Source organism: Musca autumnalis, unplaced genomic scaffold (assembly GCF_047663935.1).
Source record: "Musca autumnalis isolate F117 unplaced genomic scaffold, ASM4766393v1 scaffold_4, whole genome shotgun sequence".
NCBI lineage: Eukaryota > Metazoa > Arthropoda > Insecta > Diptera > Muscidae > Musca > Musca autumnalis.
The window spans coordinates 27,479,530-27,500,934 of record NW_027411977.1 but is presented as its reverse complement, the minus strand read 5'-3'; the positions used below and the strand labels follow the sequence as shown (position 1 = coordinate 27,500,934).

General features: G+C 34.7%; 1 protein-coding gene across 32 annotated transcripts in view; it reads left to right on the top strand.

Annotated features, from left to right (window-relative positions):
• Window positions 1-681: 681 nt before the first annotated feature.
• Window positions 682-21,405, top strand: part of Rdl (Resistant to dieldrin) — a 275,701-nt gene continuing 254,977 nt past the window's right edge. For 11 of the 32 annotated variants that reach the window (XM_073983909.1, XM_073983936.1, XM_073983928.1 and 8 more), the window contains exon 1: window positions 762-1,091. The gene's annotated coding sequence lies outside the window, so the exon portion shown is untranslated. Of the gene's footprint in view, window positions 1,154-21,405 lie in introns of all 32 variants that reach the window. The other 21 variants (XM_073983917.1, XM_073983897.1, XM_073983910.1 and 18 more) reach the window with 9 other exon arrangements.

The following is a 21,405-nucleotide window of genomic DNA, read 5'->3' as shown; positions in this document are numbered from 1 at the left end:
TTATTAAAACTTTACATTTGTTTACTACAAAGCAAAAAACTTAAAGTACATTGTCACACATTTTGTTGTGGACTACTGCATAAAACACTGAATAAACTGGATAACCCTCTGCTTGTATGTGTTTGTGTGTGCGTGAATATTGCTGTTGTTATTTCTACAGTTCTATGAACAGTACATAGAGACATGTGTGTAAATAACCAAATAACAAACGAACTGACAAATAAACAAAGGAACCTACCAAACGCATATACTCCCAAACACACACACTCAAACACCTAAACTCACCTAACAAAACACTTAAATGTGAGTAACAGACACAAAGGGATACTGGCAATCAAACACAAACAATTCTCCTCACACGGTTTAACATGAATCGCGAATGCGTTGCCTTAAGTCTGTGGTTGATTATGGATGTACTCGCGAGAGAGTGTTTCATGTCTGCAAAAGAAGGATTAAATTTAAAAGAGAGAGAGAGCCACTTACATTGCGATACATTGTGGGTTAACACTTTTTATAGTTGCCTGAAGGTAAAACAGCACAAAAGTCTAAGTTGGCCAAGAAAGGAGTTCCTGTTTGCCAATACACAACTCCAAACAACTTGACGTGTAGTGGCATTTTTTCGGTTGGTGAGCAAAAGCTTTCTCCATTTATCTTTGACTTTTTTTCGGAGAGTATGCCAAAGAGAGAGTGAGGCTGCGCAGGATTTCGTAGAAAATCCGAATGAGCTAGGCGACAAAGGAAAAATTTTTCCTAACTCAAATGATTTTCTGGTCGCACCCTGAATTTCTTCGTGATGTAAGCTCTGGGGCAGTCGGTCTCTGTATACTCGCTTGTTTTTTACACTTATGGATTGTTCTTAAACTAACCAGAAAAAATACAAATTAAAATTCCAAAAGAAAAAAAGTGGAAATTGTGTGAATCAGAAATGAAATTTAAAAATTAAACCAAACAAAAGAAATTTTCAAAATAGTTTTTAAGCAAAACAAAAAAGAAATTTTGTACAAATTCCAAAGAAAAAAATACATAAACCACAACAAGAAAATTAGTTCAACATTTTCAGTGTTTTTCAGGCAGACGGGCAAGTGAGAAAAGTAAAAAATTTAATAAATAAAATTGTGCAAATTGAAAATGTGAAAATCCGAAAAGAGAAAAAGTAACGAAAACAAGGCGTAGCAATTGAAATGTGTGTTAAATAAAATACAAAAGAAAAGAAAAAACAAATCTACACAGGTTAAGGATAATATGGCCTGCCTGCATGCATGTATACTGCCGTCTATAGTATACACAGATTTTCCTTTGCTTTGTTACAAATATCTGAAAATCTGAAGTGAAAGAAGAAAAAAAAAACGAAACGAAAATTCCATTTGAAGTTTGCTATGCCACAGTTTTCACGGTTATTTGGTGTAAATTAAACGAATGCTTAACCCACTCACTCACTCGCTCACTTTTTGATAACCGCCACAGATAATCAACGACATCAAATCAAATGTGTCATATCGAGCCGAAAAGGATATTAAACGGAAATTGGTTTATGGCCATAGGATTTATGTCTTTTTGAACTGTTTTTCTGTGTTTCCATTCTATCCATGGCCCCTCCATGATTCTTATAGTTTTGTGAACATTTCTATTTGTGTATTTGCCAGTTTCTGCGAACACAAACACACACACGCAGATTCAAATACATACCGACACACAGTTTTCCATAATACTGGCACTGGAGTAGAATGGTGCTGCTGCTGCTACCACTACTCGGCCTGTTGGCCTGGTGCGTGCGCGTCTGGTTGGCTGTCTAATACGCCAAAGTCATGCTGTTCCTTTGACTGTATACTACCTACCACTGCTGCTGTTCGCATATAAGTACTCGTCGTATATGGGGGATATGTGAAGGAAAGAAAACACTCACCCATACACACAGCTTATACTATCATATATTAAAATAACACAAAAAACTATTAACAACAATAACAACCTTACAAAAATGGGAGTAAAAAAAAACAACTAAAAACCATGAAAACAATGTCAGTAATTTACATAAAGCAAGTCAAGACCTTAAAGTCGAAATATGCCCCTGTACAAAGTTATTAGATAAACGTTAGACTTTCGGAAGGCGAAAAATGCAAAAAAAAAGTAAATGGCAGCAAAAAGCTACAACAAAAACTAGGCCAACATTTTTGTTCATTCGTTTCGTGTTGTTTTTTCCTTTATTTTTTGGTAAACAATACTCTACTCTACTACGACAGCGATCTAGTTTTTGAATAACTAAAACTAAAACTTGTACTACTAACTCAAGGTAACCAGTCAGCCTGCACAGCTGTAAGGTAGACATGTAGACAAGATGAGGAAAAAATTGCCTTTTATTATTTTCGTTGAAAATATGGCCATATATTTTGGAATTCCAAGACTTTGGTCGATTTAATGGATTAGACATGTAGGAAAATGCTACAAATTGGTGATCCAAGAACATCGTATTTAAAAATTGTAAAAGAAGTTAAAAATCTTACTAGGACCTCGGTTAATATTCTTTATAAGTAGCCATCGCCAAGGCGTATTGAATGGTTCATTTATTTGCGTGGCAGTTAAGTACCTAATTTTTTCGATGTGTATGAAGCATATGAAATCGGCCGCAAATATATAGTCGGCCTCGTACGAAAAGGTCATAAGTCCATTTGTAGAAAAATTTCAGGAGGACGAAAAAACATTTCACCGCTTTCTGTATTAAATATCTCATTATAATAGTAAAAGCCGTATTCTTCGTTTATTTATTCCGCTTCAGTACCTGTAATTTGTTTGATCTAATTCCATAGCGTTTGGGAGATAATTGGATGTCTTTGTACTTACGACCTTTTTATACCCTCAGCATTTATCCTAACGAGGGTATATACACTTTCGTATTAGGGATAGGCAAGTCGACTTTCGATTAATCGATTATTCGACTTTTTGGTTTAAAAAGTTATAGAGAGATTGAAAAGTCGACCTTTAATGGTCGACTTTCGATTTTCTTACCCAACATTCTTTATATGACAAATATTGTAATACCACCCAATGTTGACATCGATATGTATCAAAAAAACTATAAAATCGATCAAAAATCGATTTTTGTCGACTTTGATCATAATAGAAAGATCAAAAAGTCGACGTTTTTGTTAAAGGTGAAAATCGAATGATCGAAAAGTCGACTTTTCCTTTGAAGGTAAAATCGAAAGATCGAATAGTCGATTTTTGACTTCGATTACGTATCCCTATTTCATATGGGCAAAATGTGCATCGTCGAAATAATGGTTTTAGACCCCAAGTATGTTTGGACGAAATACGTTTCAGACAGTTTGGAGTCGATTTAGCCATGTCCGTCCGTCTGTATGTCTGCCCGTCTGTATGTCTGCCTGTCTGGTTGGAGCGCACGATAACTCTCTAACGGATCAACCGATTCGGTCCAAAATTTCGAGCTGCTCTCGAATCGCTTTGATCTTTGCTGTAACAACTTGTATTCACTATCTCCCATACGACGGTAAAAGTTTTATCAGGGGCAAGTCCATAGATTTTCGGTATTTTGACAATTTTAGCGAAGTTCTCCAACTGATTTGGCTGTAATTTGGCATTTTGAGTCCTAAATTAACGAAATACCTCCATGCAAAAAAATGGTCAATATTGGTCTACGTTTAGGTTATATGGGGGCTATAAACGTCCCTCCCAATTTTCGAAATTTTTACGATTTTACCCACATTTTCCAACCGATTTGGCTGTAATTTAGCATTTTGAGTTCTGAGTGAGCAAAATGCGTCCTTGCCAAAAATGTTCAGTATAGGTCCAAGTTTAGGTATAGCTCCCATATAAACGTACCTCCCGATTTTCGGACACAAATGCTCACAACATTTGTAAAACTCAACATAAATTAATAGTAATTATATTAAAGATATCAGAAAAAGTAATTTATTAGAATTTATTTCTAAATGAAGTTAGAAAACTAATTATGAATTTGTTTTTTCGTAAAAACATTGCCAATGCCATCACCTATAAGTTTCATTTTGAAAATTGCACATTTACCTCTCCAATTTTTTATAATTTTACTCATAACGTACGAATGCTTTGTGGATGTATTTTTCGTATTTCACATACAAATCACAAATTCCTCGACTTAACTTGGCGTATAACCGCTGTAAATTTACAAAATAAGGCTGGATGTTAAAAATTTGATATGTTTAGAGAATATTTACTTCAATCGCAATACAAATTGTCGCCATAAATTTTCGATTTTTGTCCACGGGCGGAAGCACTGTGCACTGTGACACCGTGTGTAGTTGTTGGAGCAGAAGATAACTATCGAACGGATTTGCCGATTCGGTCCAAAATTTAACCTTCGTAATATTTTGTTCAAACTTAGTTTAAGTTCGAAGATAAACCATATCGGTCCACTCCTCCAGGTACCTCCCCCACAAATGTTAAAAAATATTCGGAAAAATTGTGGCCACTATAACTCTTGAAGCGAGTAACCGATGTGGCCCATACTTTACACAACCTAATATATTTACCAGATAAAGATCAGGTTTGGATATTGACTATATTTGTCCACTCCTTCGGGTACTTCCTACACAAAATTTCGGACAAGTTCACTTTAAGACCTCCTCTCAAATCACTTTGATTGTTGGTTGGAGCAACTTGCATTTGCTGCCTCCATTACGACGGTAAAAGTTTCAGGGGCAAATCCATATTTCTTGCGAAAACAGCCCGAAAGTTGTAAAAACCCCTATGTCACCATATGTGGCGGTCGGAGAGCACGATAACTCTCGAACTATTCAACCGATTTGGTCCAACATTTGGTCTTCGTCATATCGACACCTTCAAATAATAGTATGCTAAGTCTAAAAAGTGAGTTTTGCAGGAGAAGCTCTCAAAGTGTGGGCATTTTTACAGTGTTTTATTTAACTTGCCTTGGTGTGTGTTTAGTTCAAATCTGGTAACTCATTTTTCACATAGTTGCGCTTGACCAATCGAACTTAAAATTTGCACACTTTTTAGATTTGGATGACAATACATGAATATGAAATCAAAACTAATATTGGTCCATTCTTACAGTGTTTTTGCGGTGTCTAACTTGACCCCCTTTTCAAATCTGGTAACTGATTTTTAACACGGTTGCAGTTGACCAATCGAACTAAAACTTTGCACACTTTTCAGATTTGGATGACAATACATGAATATGAAATCAAAACTAATATTGGTCCATTCTTACAGTGTTTTTTGCGGTGTCTAACTTGACCCCCTTTTAAAATCTGGTAACTGATTTTTAGCACGGTTGCAGTTGACCAATCGAACTAAAACTTTGCATATTTTTCAGATTTAGATGACAAAACATGAATATGAAACCAAATACAATATGGGTCAATTTTTTCATATAGCCCCCATATAACGGTACTACCCGACTTCTGGTATTTTGAGGATTTTGTCTTCATTTTTAGCCCGAATTTGCTGTAACTTGGCATTTGGAATTCTCAATAGTCCAGGAACTTCTCCACTAATAAATGTGGACGTAGGTCAAGGTTTAATATAGCCTCCATATAACGGTATCACCCAATTTCAAGCATTTTAATCTACATTTTCTGCTCAAATGGACTGTAATTCGGCATTTGGGGTTCTCAGTGGTCAAAAAATGTATTTACTAAAAAGTTAAAAATAAAAAATAATTTAAAAAAACTAAGTTTCACTGTTTTATTTAGAAATGCACTTAAAACTAGAAAATAATTTGTCGCTTAGCCTCAATAAATATATTCTTTCTCATGATGGAATCTCTCAAATAAAACGCTTGCCGTTAAATTTTGCCACCATTTATAATTTAAATGCAAGCGTTTTGTTTGAGAGATTCCATCATGAGAAATAATATATTTATTGAGACTAAGCGACAAATTATTTTCTAGTTTTAAGTGCATTTCTAAATAAAACACTGAAACTTAGTTTTTTTTAAATTATTTTTTATTTTGAACTTCAGTACTATGCTAAGTCAATATTTCTTTATAACTTTTGTTCGGATTGACTGATCATTACCAAAATTCGACAGAATTTAAGTTAAAGGACGTTCGACACCTCCAAATAATAGTTTGCTAATTCTGAAAAGTGAGTTTTGAAGGACAAGCTCTAAAAGTTTGGAAATTTCTTAGACCTTCAGTACTATGCTAAGTAAATATTTGTATATAACTTCTGTTCGGATTGTCCGATTACTACCAAAATTTGACAGAATTTAAGTTAAAGGACGTTAAATATAAAAATGTAAAGAACTTGAAAACATGCTAAGTCGACTTAGCATACTATTGTTTAGAGGCGTCGATATTATATTCAAACTTAGTTTCATGGGATACACCAGTCCACAACTTCCGGTCACTAAAATGCTAGGACGATATCTCTTGAATGGGGCAACCAATTTGGTTCAAACTTTGGATCTCCTAATATCTTGTCAAAATTTAGTTTAACTTAGTTAAAATGGCCCATATCGGTCCTCCCCTATAAAAGTTCAACATTTGTGTCTTAGTGCAGTTAATTCCTAATCCACATTTTTGTCGGCAAGTTCAAATATTCAAAAAGGGCCACAAAATTCTGAAGAGGTGAAAGTTTCACTTCACATTGGCTGAAGGTATATATCTGTCGGCAAAACCGACTGACACTTTTTTAATTGTTGGTCTATATTTTATTTCTAGGAGACGAACATAAACTTGAAACCCCCACCAGAATGAATAAGTGTTTTTATTGTTGTAATTCTCTTGCATATAACTACATTTACTTTCCATGTTACAAAATGTCGCAATCATGATAGAAAAGTTTTCAAATCACGAAAGAAGGATTTCCAGGATTTTAAATTGTTACAAATTACTCTGCTGTACGGGGTCTTGAAGTTTTTATGATACCTTTGGTAAAAAGTAATGTAACAGTACCTCTAAATATTGGTCTTTTTTCATTGATCGATTCGAAAAAAATCACCGAAAACTATTTTTAAAATTCTTTTAGTATTTGTATATACCCTCAACATTTAGGACAAGGAGATTATCGAAATAATGATTTCAGACCCCAATTATGTTTAGACGAAACCCCTTTCAGACAATTTGGAGTCGATTTAACCATATCCGTCCGTCTGTCTAGCTGCTGTGCACAATAACTCTCGAAGAATCAGCCTATTTGGTTGAAATTTTAGGTCTCGTAAATTTTGTCCAAACTAAGTTTAAGTTCGAAGATGGACCATATCGGTCTACCCCTTCCGTTAATTACCCTCACAAAAGTTCAAAACTTTGCGCTAAGATTATTCGTACGATAGTTTCAGAAGGGACTAATCGAATTGTTCCAAACTAGGGATGTGGAAATATTAAAAAAAAAAACATTGTTCCACAACATCCCATACGGGACAAGGGAGACTTCTCTCATATCAACGAGTGCACCCCGATTCATATTTAGCTCAATGATATGGGACCTACTGTTTATCGCCGAGTCCGAACGGCGTGTCCTAAGACACCACTTATAGAGAAGTTTTTCAAGGCTGAAATACTCAAGAAATGTCGCCAACATTACTGAGGGGTATTTTGCCACCGTTGAAAAATGTTTGGTGTTGCCTGGCCGGGGAATCGAACCACCGACCTTCTGCGTGCAAGGCGGGCGTGCATACCATTGCACCACGGTGGCACCAAAATATTACTTCCAGGCATTTATCAGTTTCGAATATGGACTATATTGGTCCACTGATTTGGGAATAGTATAGCTTAACAGCTCTTCTCGACCGTTTTCAATTTGTTTGAAACATGTTCGCCATGCGGCCCCTTTTACGAGGGTGCAATTTATTTGGGGCAAGTCCATACTTCCTGAGACGTCGCCAGCTAAACTAACTAGTGCCTAAGTTAACCCTCGAAGGGTGAAGGCGGTTTGGTCTTAATTTTGTACATCGTATTATTTCTTAGAGACTGGGATTACGTCCGAATATGGACTACATCGGTACACTCTTTCAGGTGCCTCACACACAAATTTTGGAAAGAGTGCCGCTTAGAGACTCATCTCGAAATGTTTCTATTTTTTTTTTTCAATTTTTATACCCTACACCACAATGTGGGGAGGGTATTATAAGTTGGTTTTGCCCAAAAAGTTTGTAACGCATCGAAATAATGGTCGTAGACCCATACTTATATATACCAAAATGATTGTCTCGACGAGCTGAGTCGATTGGGCTATGTGTGTCCGTCCGTCAGTCTGTCCGTCCGTCCGTCTGTCCATCTAAACCTTGTAATCACGCTACAGGCCGCAATTTTGATCGGATCGTCACCAAATTTTGGGTGTTGATGAGGGTCTCGGAGGGAAAGAAGCCTATTGATTTTGGTGATGGTCGGATAATATTTAGGGGTTGGAATGGGCAAAAAACTTATTTGGAGAAAATGTTAAATTTTTTTTCCAAAGCAAAATGAAAGAAGAAAATATCGCCTTTGCAACGATGTAACGTAGATTGTCGTAGGTAGTCAAACAACGAGGATATCGCAATAGCAGCTTATAGAACACAACTTTTCATTTTTGCTATTTAAGATATAATGACGAATATCACAGCATAGGTTGGCAAAATTTCCAAAAGCAAAGTCTGACAATGAAAGTAGAAAATCACACCTTAACAATGATGCAAAGTAGGCTGGCGTAGGTGGTGGCCAAATAACGGAGATATCGCAATAGTCGGTAATACATCCCATTTTTCATTTTTTTTTTTTTTTGTAATCACGCTACAGGTCGCAATTTTAGTCCGATCGTCACCAAATTTTGGGTGTTGATGAAGGTCCCGGGGGGGAAGAAGCCTATTGATTTTGGTGATGGTCGGATAATATTCAGGGTTCGGAATAGGCAAAAAACTTATTTGGAACAAAAATTAACGTTTTATTTCAAAGCGAATATCTCCGCTTTTGTACGGGGTATATCAAAAGCAAAACCTGCTGATGAAAGTAGAATATCACCTTTGCAGCGATGTAAATTAGGTTGTCGTAGGTTTTCAAACAACAGAGATATCGCAATAGTCGGTAATGCATCCCATTTGCCGATTTTTTTGTAATCACCCTACAGGTCGCAATTTTGATCGGATCTCCACGTTTTTTGGGAGTTGATGCGGGCCCCTCAGAGGAAGAAGCCTATTAAGTTTGGTGGTAGTCGGATAATATTCAGGAGTCGGAATAAGCAAAAAGCTTATGTGGAGAAACGTCATTGTTTTTTTTCGTATGCTAATATCTCTGCTTCTGGTAGGAGTACATATTCCAAATGGAAAGCCCGCCAATGAAAGAAGAAAAGATCTCCTTTATATTGATGCAAAGTATGTTGGCGTAAGTGGGCAAACAACCGAGATATCGCAAAAGGCAGTAATATATCCAATCTTTCCATGTTTTGTAATCACGCTACATGTTGGAATTTTGATCGGATAGTCACGAAATTTTGGGGCTAGATGGGGCCCCACAGATTAAGAAACCTATTGCTTTTGGTGATAGTCAGATACTATTTAGGAGTCGGAATGGGGAAAAACTCATGTGGAGACAAACTTTAATTCTTTGCGAATATATCGGCTTCTAGTATGGGTATTCCAACAGCAAAGCCTGTCGATGGAAGCAGAAAATATTACCTTCATATTGGTGTAAAGTAAGTTGGTGAAGGTGGTCATACAAGGGAGATACCACAACAGTCAGTAATGCATCCAATACTTCCTTTTTTTTTGCAATCACGTTACAGGTCGTAATTTTGATCGGATGGTCACGAAATTTTGGTTGATATGGGGGTCCCAGAGAGAAAGAGGCATATGATGTTTAGTGGTAGTCGGATTATATTCCCTAAAAGAAATGTTTACCAGTGAAAAGCTTATGCACAGGGGTAGTGGTGTAGGGTATCACATGGTCGGCCCCGTCCCGACTATAGCCTTTCCTCACTTGTTTTTTTTGTGGCCCTTGTTACGACGTTACATTTTTTGGGTGTCAAAGTCGATTTTTCTTGGGAAATTGGTCCAAAATTAAAAAAATAACATAGAGACGTTATAGGTATTGAGTTTACTTATTTTCTTTGTTTCCGGGATTATCTCCGTAGGCACAGCTGACTGATACTTTCAAACTTATTTTATTAATATGTAGCGAAAAAAGCACCGATTATTAATTGTTCCACAAACATCCCATACGGGACAAGGGAGACTTCTCTCATATCAATGAGTGCACCCCGATTCATATTAGTTCAATGATATGGGACCTACTGTTTATCGCCGAGTCCGAACAGCGTGTCTTAAGACATCACTTTGTAGCGAAGTTTTACATGGCTGAAATACTCAGGAAATGTCGCCAACATTACTGAGGGGTATTTTGCCACCGTTGAAAATTGTGATGTTGACTGGCCGGGGAATTGAACCTACGACTTTCAGCGTGCAAGGCGGGTGTGTATACCATTGCACCACTGTGGCACACAAAAAAAGCCCCGATTGGGCATTATAAAACACGAAAAGTAATACCTTACGTTTCCAGTAATGACAGCGTACATATGAATGTATGTTCTACATCTCTGGTATGTTACCTTGTATATCAACTTATGTGGATATGTATGACTGGACGGCTAAAATATGTCGCAATCATATAAAAGAAATTCCTTGGAAAATAGTGTCCAAGTGTAGTGGAGTAGGGCATCACAAGGTCGCTCCTGTCCGACTATAACCCTCTCTTACTTGTTTTATTCTATTATGAAGAAAAAATATTTTAAAATTGAGAAAATGTATTTATATGTATATCAGTAACAACATTTGACATCCATCCGTAGATGCAACAAAATTTCTAAACTTTTTTATTTTCACGGAAAATCAAAAAGATATGGGAATAATATATAGTATATCGGAATCTGTATAAACTTCTAATAGTAAATTATAAATAGGTACAGATTCTAGACAACGCGTAGAAAAATATGGAACCATATTTATAAAACTTGGTTTTATACTCGTAATATGCATATTACAGCAACAATGAAAAATATTCTTGGAATATTTTTTGGTTTGGTTAGAATAATTAGAAACAAATATTTTTGAATTCTCCAACTATTTCGCTAAAATCCCATACAATAATTGATTTATTCAACTTAAACTTCAATAGGGAATATAAAAAAAACGTTGATGCCAACACGGCTTCCACGTAAAGAAATTTAGTCATTTTATATAGAATATGTCAAGAGTTCGGGAATTCTGAAAGGATGAAACTCGAATTCATCAATTCTAAAACATTTTTGTTTTTACCATGTATACATCTAAGATAGTCTCTTTGTTATTGCTTGATCACCAAAATCCGAATGCGGATGGGCAAACAAATAGACTGTTTGGTGCATAAATGCATGAAATCGTCTAATAATATATCCAAATCGGAACCGATTCTTACTACCACAAATATTGTTCGTCCTTTGGGCAAAAAATGTATCTTTCCCAAATTTGTATGTGAATTGGACAATAAATGTGACCCGAATTTTGAGCCTACGTATAACCCCCCAAGAAATTATGGGTCTATCTCGTTAACTTTTGCATGGTTCATATAAATGCACTAAGACACAGTGTGGTGAAGGGTATGAAAACATAATCCTTACTATATTGCAAAAATCGCTTGAGCGAGGTTATTGAAACATAATTAATTTACAGAAAGACTATTAGAAATTTTAGTAGCAGAGGTGTATGAAGGAAAGGCCAATAATATTGGGACATTCTGAAATATACCAAGAGTGATTGACTTCTTTAGCAAAAACAAGTAAGAAATCGTTAATTCCATAATTGTTATACCCTCCACCATTAAATATTCTGAACTAAAATGGAATAAATCTTTTCTGTCCACATATTTAAGTGGAGATATTTTATGACCACAGATATTTTAATTATCTCAGAAAATTTATCTAAAAATGGCCTATGTATGTTCACAACTTTTTGGTGGAGAAATTTAGCGACCACTGGAAACCTCAAATGTCAAATTACATATATTGGTCGGACAACAAATGAAGCTAAACTCCTCAAAAAACCAAAACGTGGACCTAGGCATGTTGACAATTTTTTAATGTAGAAGTTTAGTGACCACAGGAAATCGAAAATGTCAAATCACAGGTCAAAAATGTAGCTAAAATCCCGAAAGCACTGAAATCAAAATACAGAACAATTGTTGGTGGAGCAGTTTTGTATAGCTAAATTCTTTAAAATATCCGAAATCGGGCGGTACCGTTGTATTTGGACTAAACCCAAAACATACAACCGATACAGCCCTCCTTCAAACTTGACCTGCCTAAGGATTTTTCCTTGCACGTGTGCAAAATATGTAGCTCAATTATGGCAAATTTTAGAGTGATAACAAAAGACGGACAGAGCTAGATCGACTCAGAATTTTATCCTGAAGAATATATGTATATATGGTGATTTCGGAGTGAAATCAGACACATTTTAAAAAGTCGTTTTTATTTCCTTTATTTTTTGCTGTGGTAATGCTGCTCATCAGCAAAACATTTCAGTATATTTTCAGATTTTTTGACTAACGATTCCAGAGATGCGCGATGCTTTGAAAAAGTCGAATTCTGTAAAAACTATATGCAAAGAAATACTCATAAGTTATTTAATATTGGTCTAGTTTAAAAAATATTTATTTGTATTTTTATCAGCTATCTAATAAAAAATAAAAAACAAATTGCACAGTGAGCTTGGTTGCAATTTAATATTAAAATCAATTGTACTCTTCGATTTTATTGATTTTTTTGTATTAAGCTACGAATATATAAAAACAAATTTTAAGTCCTATTTTAGAAAAACTGTCCGCTTTCAGTCAGAAATTCCCATATACACTTTTTAGAAAAAATACTCCACCCTATTTAAATATACAAATATTTCCTACATTTGCAACGAAAAACCTTATGAAATCGATATTTTACCCTGATTAACTCCAACAAAGTTAAGCTTTGTGGAAACTGTTGTTGATTAACATGTGGGTTTATGTCCAAATTATTCTGCAAAAAATAACTACAAATATCATGTACAATGGCAACCCCACTTCCTAAATAAACACATGACATTTAGAAATTTGTAGCAAATCCTTACATGTGAAAGATTTAAAATTTGCTTTCGTTTTTTTTTTTTTTCTTTCTTCTTCTCGTTCTTAGTCTCCATTTCAAATAAGTGGCAAACACATGCCATCTATCATATGCCTCAACTAAGCACTTTTAATTAAAACCACTTAACATAGTTTATAATTATGAGATAAACACCGTATTCATAAATATGACTGTCTGTCCTCCTTATTATACACACCCACACACTTAACAAAGCAAATTAAGAAAATATTTTTATTTTGTTAGTTCCATATAATAGCATCGCCGAAGTGGTGTGAAGTGGTAGAAAAAATATTTTCGAAATGAATGTGCATTAAATTAGAAAAAATGTAAAAGCGCGGTTAAAAAAATGTCGTATATGTTTTTAATGGAGATAAATGGAATTCTAATAACAATGACATGTGCTGATATTTTTACGACTCAATATGCAATAAATTGTTAAGAGGTTAGAAAATAGCAAATTAAAAAAATCTTACAAAACCTTTGCAAACTAGGTAATATACATTTTTTGACATCTGAACGTGGTTTACGTCAACAGACTATAATGATTTGAACTAAAATTATTTAATAGATGGCTGATGTCTTAACCTGTGCGAGCATCTACGATTTTTTAAAATTGTTCTAACGACTTTTGAAGGAGTAACTTTTTAGAAAATTATTTTTTATTCGCCGAATGTTAATGCCCAAAAGTTGTGGCATATTTTATCAAATGGTTATGATCAGGGACGTACGCAGGGGGGGGGGGGAATGGGGGCCCGGGCCCCCCCGAAGTGGTTTGGTCGACTACAATTTTTTGAGCTACTTTAACAAATTAATGCGTTTCTTCTCTAAATAATAAAAATTATTTTTGGAATTTTGAAAAGAAAACTTTACTTTATGAACAAGTTGTCTAAGAAATATTTAAAAATTTTTTGTTTGAATACTATGTTTGAGAAGAACTTCCAGTAAAATCTGAATTACTTTCATATCTCATGTTATTTTATAATCAAAAATTCAGCCGATACCCTTAGATGCTAGTGCAATTTTTTATATAATTTATTGTAATTTTTTATTATAATAAATATTTGAAATAAATAAATATTCAGAAATAATAAAGGCACGTGGAATTCTATAATGAATATAAAGGTCTTGAGGCTTTAAACTCTTTCTGTATTCAAAAAATGGCGAGTTTAGTATTGTGCGGATTAGAAGTGCATGAAATGACTATTTACTGGACAAAATGTAAGATATATGAAATGTTTTCCGTGGAGTATATCTCTAAAACCAATTAGAAAATTGTTTACTACCTTAGTTTTTTATTATTTATTTAATGGAGAAAAATGTAGTATAGTGCTTTATAAAGTTCTAATATCTGCTATAAGTAGCATACCCAGAATTTTTTTCTATCATTAACAAAGTTGTAGTTGAAACGAAATTAATGCTCAAACATTGGTTAAACTGTATTAAAATCTGCGGTCATTTCGGCCTTCAGGCTAACGATAAAAATGTACCTCATCAAATAATTGGCGTCGATTTATCCCAGTTCGGCCGTCTGTCTGGCTCGAGCGCATAACAACTCTCAAACGGATCAACCGAACTTTAAGACGTATCGGTCCACTGCTTTTTTCCCACAAGACTACAAAATGTTTCGCTAAAATGGTGCGCACAATTACTCTCAAATGTCCAAATCGATTTCTTCGAGACATAGATTAGGTACGGATATGGATTATATCGGTTCACTTCTTCAGGTACCTCCCACTCAAAATGTCAATATCCGATTTCACCGAAACTTAGAACATCCTAAAATTACTTCCGGACGTACATATGTATATCAAGTACCAAGAAGGTCTATATGCGAAAACATCTTCGGATACCTCCCTAAAAAAAATTCAACATAAGTACAATATAAGGACTGTTCGGGAATCCATTGGACATTTTGACCAACGCTACTGCTTGAGGTCTTGTTTACAGCGATATTCTATTTTTCGTGGGTAAGTCCATGCATCCTGACATAACGGTTCAAAAGCTCTAAATCTTACCATGACCAACTAAAATGACGGCTTGACACCATAATTATCAAAAGGAATTACTTCCAAAATTAGGTCCACTTCTAAAACGGGACATTATTTCAGGTATCTTCTCCACAAAAGTGCAAAACTTTTGCGCTCTTATTGAAGTCAATTTTATGAGCTCAACATAAGCATTTATTCGCAACGCCCACAATCGTGAAGTTTTATACCCAAATGTTTCGATATTTTTGTCGGAAAGTGTATACGTCCAAAAAAGGCCATGAAATTCTGAAACTCCATGACTACACAATTTTTAGGACAAAGATTTTGGTTATGAAGCCCGTATTCGATCTGTCTATAGATTAAAGTCTCAACTCACACAGGCTGAGGGTATATCTACGTCGGCAAACCCGACTGATACTTTTTAACTCGTTTTCAAAAAAAAAAAGATTTGAATGTTCATATGTTTGCCTCCGCTGTGCCGACAGAAGTCATAGTCCTTGGAACGTTTTAAATGTCATCGAGATCATAAACATCTAATTGTACAATTAAGATTGAAAAAAGGCGGAACAACCATTGGAATATCAGTTGATGTAGTTTTTCGGCTTAACCTATTTTGTCAGGACTTAGCTAAAATTTTACCTAGACCTAAGGTGGATTTCGTAGTCTCAAACAGTGCTGCGAGTAGAATTCGGAGTCTATGAGTCGTAGTTGGTATCGCCCGACTCCTGTTTTTTCCTAAATGGCTGCTCCAGAACCTGCAAGAATCTACACATTTTTACTACTAAAAATGTGTAGATTCTTGCAGTACTGGAACAGACCATAAATGTAATTTTCTGAATTTTTTAGTTGTCTTGCATGGACTCTATCACTTCTGGTAAAATAGTAAAGTTTTGGTGTTTTTATGACAAAAAAGAATATTATTTTCTTACAATAGTTCGGTACAAGTCCAATCTGCACTCGCGGATTCGAGTTATTCTTTTTGTGGAGTTATTTATTTCAATTAGTTATTGGTATACAAATAACATTAATAGGGTTTTTAGATAGATCTTCTTATCAGAATCAGTCCTCGCGTTAAAAATGTGTTCAATTGATAACTTAATAAGGCAAAACTAAGACAAAACTTGTTTAATGGGACTGAAGTTAATGTGTGAAATATGGATATGTACTTTAAAGAAGAATATATACTGAAAATCTTTGAAATAGAATCGAAAATGCCAAATAAGAGCTACTGTGGTTAAAAATTCTGGGATACATTACAACGTAAACCTACATGGGTAATATTCATTTGAAATTGTTTAGTTATTGCGTCAAATCTGTTGGAGAATTTGGTTAAAAACTTCAGAATACCAGGCGTAATTTTTGTATGGGGACTATACTGAACGTGTTCTGATATGGTTCATTTCAATTCTAAACATCCAAAGACTAATTTATTATAATCTGTTCCAAATTTCAAAGTTATATCTAAAATATTGTAAACTCTCTCTATTGAAATTATATACTATGTGTCAATTTTTCATATAAAATCAACAAAAACCCTTTAAAATTGCTTTATATAACGCTACACAACATTTTTTAATTTCATAATTTTTGGTCAAGGTGTGAATTACTTCAAAGGTATTTCGTATAGAAAACGGAAATAATTGATAATTATCAACACAAAAAATAATTACAGGTAAAATCGGGCAGATTATGAAAGAGGACCGCAAAATAGAAGACACGTGCATAGGGATTTTGAAAGTTTACGTCGGGAGGTAACCGAAGTAGGGGGTCCCATATTTCGTTTTGTGAACTGTTTTGGAAATATTCGGAGTAAGATTACTCGTAATCTTTGCATTTTAGGTATATAGTGTCTTTGGCAATATTACTGAGAATGCTCTGAGGAATATTTTTTGTGGAATATGTTATACCGATAACGTCTCGCTAAAGGGGTCTCTTTGGTTCCTTTTTTAATAAAATGTTTAAATCTTCTTTAAGGGTGGCTGTACAGAAACAATTTCAAAATTTTCTGAGAGGAGCTCTTAAACTTGGCTTAGTTAATTCTCTTTTTGAGGTAGTAAATACTTATATTTGGTCTGTTCCAGAACTGCAAGAATGTACTAATTTTTACTATTTTTTTCGATAACATAAAGAAAAATGTTATCGTAGCAAAAATTAGTAGCTTCTTGCAGATTTGGAGCGGACCTATTGTTTGGATATGCCACTTAGAAGCCGACAAAAACATTTGTTTTTTGTTGTTTTTTTTAATATTTTGTATGTACATTAGGGTTAGTCATTTTTTCATTTTTTTTCGAATATCAAAAATCTGTGGAAATGGCATGTAGGGCAGGCAAAAATAATAAGAATTGCGTTTTTACTTTTTCGAAATTGTAAAAAAACCTTCCGGACAAAATGCAATTACTTTAGCTCAAACCCAACTTTTTTAGTTTACTTTTTTTTTAAATTTTTAAATTTGAGAAATTTTTTTCTGCAATAGTTGTTCTTGGAAATAATTTTTTTTTAGTTGGTTTTAGTGCATCGATTTCAAATATGCAATTTGATCAAAAATCTGTCATTTAGTTTTTAAGCTACATCGATTTTAAAATTTGCAACTCGGTTTCATTTCCCGGTCTTAAAAATTTTAAGCGAGTTGCTCTACTAAAAGTTTGACAATACAGAAGTAATGTCATAATACATAATTTATATCGTTTTGAGTTTTAAATTATTTTTTCATAGTTTGTGTTCACATCGCCATGTCGTTTAAAAAAAAATTGCAAAAATGTCCAAAAAAACAGTGATAACTGGGTCAAAAATTTTAAAGCAAAAAGACCGAATGAAATAAAAAAAGCTGTTTTGCCGCTGTACCATTTATACGAATTTCCGAAAGAAATCAATATAATTGAAAGATATAGAGGATTAGTGCTTGAGAAATCTAAAAAAAAATATTATCAAATTTTAAAAATCACAACAAAATTCAAATAAAAAAGTTGGTTTTGAGCTAAAGTAATTGCATTTTGTGCGGAACGTTTTTTCACAATTTCGAAAAAGTAAAAACGCAATTCTGCTTGTTTTTGCCTGCCCTATATGCTATTTCCACAGATTTTGAATCTAAAAAAATGACTAACCCTAATGTACATGGGAGCGTATTATTCTTATTATAATTTTTATAAGTAATATGAATAATACGCTCCCATGTTCGAACGTTAAGTTCGAATTCGATTTTCCTGGCAAAAAATACAGTTCCAGATTATATAAAGTCTAACAGCCTGTTTCTGTATGTCGAAAGAAAAATGTGTGCGAAAGAAACACGTCCAAACCCTTGTGTGTTTTTCAAATTTGTTTTTTGTTTTGAAGCAAAAGCCAAGGTAAAACTATTTCGAAAACTAAAGTTCGGGCGTGTTTCATTCGCACACATTCTTCTTTCGACATACAGAAACTGACTGTTAATTATAAGGCGATTCGATAAAAAAACTCACACAAAAAAATATTTTAAAAATTTTTATTTTTGAGCATTATTGAAATGTATAACTGAATAGGATCCACACGGCATAACCAAAATGACATAAATATTAAATTATATCTAGCCATTCAAAATGGTGGCCAGGGAAATGATTCTGAACCATTGTGCGGACAAAGTGATTTTGATAATTACGGGATTATTACATATTTAACAAGTAAAAAAGTATAAGTCTGCTTTGCCGACAGAGATATACCCTCAGCAGAATTTTTCAGAAATGTGTGGCTCTTTTTGAACATTTGAACTTACATACAAAAATGTGGATTAGGGTTAAAATTCGAAAGTGTTGCGGAGGAAGTACTTGAAGGAATGGACCTACATAGTCCATTATGAAAGTGGATCTTATTTTTGGGAGTCATACCTTTTCGATGGATATCGCACCCACTAGTCATTCCAGTGGATCATCGTATAACATTTGAACTAGTATGCCAGGAAGCATGAACTTGTCCACGAAAAACATAACAGGACCACAACGAATAGCATCGGTACATATCCAAAGGATCTTCGACAGACCATAAACTGCACTTAAACAAAAATGTTGAAATTTTGCAGGACCAATATTAGAAGTAAAACTAAATTTGGAAGAGTTCCAATATTTGGACCAAATTGGTTACCCCGTTCAAGAAAGGGTATTGTGCATACCATTTTAGTGATTTTTTTTTTAAATTTTGGGGGGAAGTGCCGGAAGTAGTGGACCTGTGTTACCAATCTTCGAACTGAAAATAAGTTTGGAAAAAAATATGACGAAGGCCATATTTCGGACCAAATCGGTTGACTAGTTCGAGTGATATAGTGCGCTCCAGCCACTACATACGGACCCATAGGAATTTCTACAATTTTCGGGCTATTTTCTCATGAAGTATTTACTAGCCCTTGAAAAAACTTGTACCATCGTAAAATGGGTCCGTGAATGCAAGTTACTTCAACAAAAATCAAAGTGATTCGAGAGCAGGTATTATCGTCCACTTATCTGAAATTTTGTGTGTGAGTTACCCGAATTAGTCCATATTCGAACCTAATCTAAACCTGGTAGTTATTAGGATGTGTAAAGTATGGACCAAATTGGTCACTCCTTTCAAAAGTTATCGTGCGCACAATTTTTCCGAACATTTTCGAACTTTTGTGGGGTTGGTACCCGAAGGAGTGGACCGATATGGCCCATCTTCGAACTTAAACTAAGCTTGAACAAAATATTACAATACCCAAAATTCGAATCGGTTGATCCGCTCGAAAGTTATTGTGCGCACCAGCCAGACAGACGGACGGACATTGCTAAATCGACTCCAGATTGTCTGAAACGGATTTCGTCCAAACATACTTGGGGTCTAAAACCGTTATTTCGGTGAGGCACATTTTGCCCGTATGAAAGTATATAAACTAGGGTTATGACTTTTTGACATTTTTTTCTCAAAGATGATTTCCTGTAGTGAGAATGAATGAACTTTTGCCTATTAATGCCTAAAATAACATTCATTTTATTATAAACAAGTAAGTACGTATCAGTCAGCTGTGCTGACGGAGAATTACCCTCAGCCACTTACCAAGAAAAAAAAACAACAAAATCAAACCAAACACAATAATTATGCCGCATATAAAATTTATTGATTTTATATCACGAGTTTGCTTTAAAACATGTAGGTACCGTAACGTGGGCTTATACCAAATCAGTGACATATACCAAACATTTTTGGCAACCAAAGTTCCTCATAAAGGACTCAAAATATTAAATTATGTTAAAATAAGTTTGAAAGAAATTTTTGAAAAAGTTTTAGAGTTATCTTGCACAATATTCGACAGGGTTTTGAAGCTTTTGGGCCATTATCTTAGGAAGTATTGACTTACTCCGGAACAAAATGTACCATTATAAATGAGGCCGCTCCAACAATCTACTGAAAAAGAGTCCAAAAGCTCCTAACCTTCACTTTATTACAATTTTGTGTGGGAGGTACCCAAAGGAGTGGACCGATATAGTCTATATTTCAATTCCATACTGGACTGGATGAAATAATACGATGTGCTAAGCCTGCATCAATCAAAAACTCCCTGCAAGGATTATCTTGCGGATTTGCCATTTTGGTTTCTTGGAGCTTTTAGGCCAATATCAGGAATTATTGACTTACTCCGACAAAAAAATGTACAGTCGGTAAGCGAGCCATAAAAAAACTTACTGAAAAAAAAATCCGTGAAGAGCTCTTAAACTTCACTTTATCCGAATTTTGTGAGGGAGGAACTCGAAGGAGTGGACCGATACAATCCATATTCCAACCTGATACATGACTGGATGAAATAATACGATGTGCAAAACCTGCACCAATCAGAAATTCCCTGCGAGGATTATCTTGCGGATTTGCCATTTTGGTTAGTGCCGTCAGGGTTTCTTGGAGCTTTTAGGCCAATATCTCAGGAAGTATGGACTTGCGCAAGAAAAAATGGTACCGTCGTAAAGGGAGCCGCAAGGACAACTTACTAAAAAAAATGCAAAACCATCCGAGAGGAGCTTTTAAACTTCACTTTATCCGAATTTTGTGTGTGAGGTACCCGAATGAGTGAAAAAAAATTTAATTTTTTTGGAAATGGAATATGAAAGAATTTGCAACATTTTCCATATATGTCCACATTTGGCTATAGGCGCCATATAACGATAACTCTCGATTGCAGATATTTTAAGTTTTATCGGTCTTAATTGGTTTTTATTTGGTACTTACTACTGCTCAAAAATTGTGATTTTGATGTATGTAGCACCCATAGAACGGTATCACCCGATTTTCGGTATTTTTAAGGTTTTAACCTCATTATCCCATCGAAATGGCTGATATTTGGTTTTTAGTCTTCGCTTGTGCT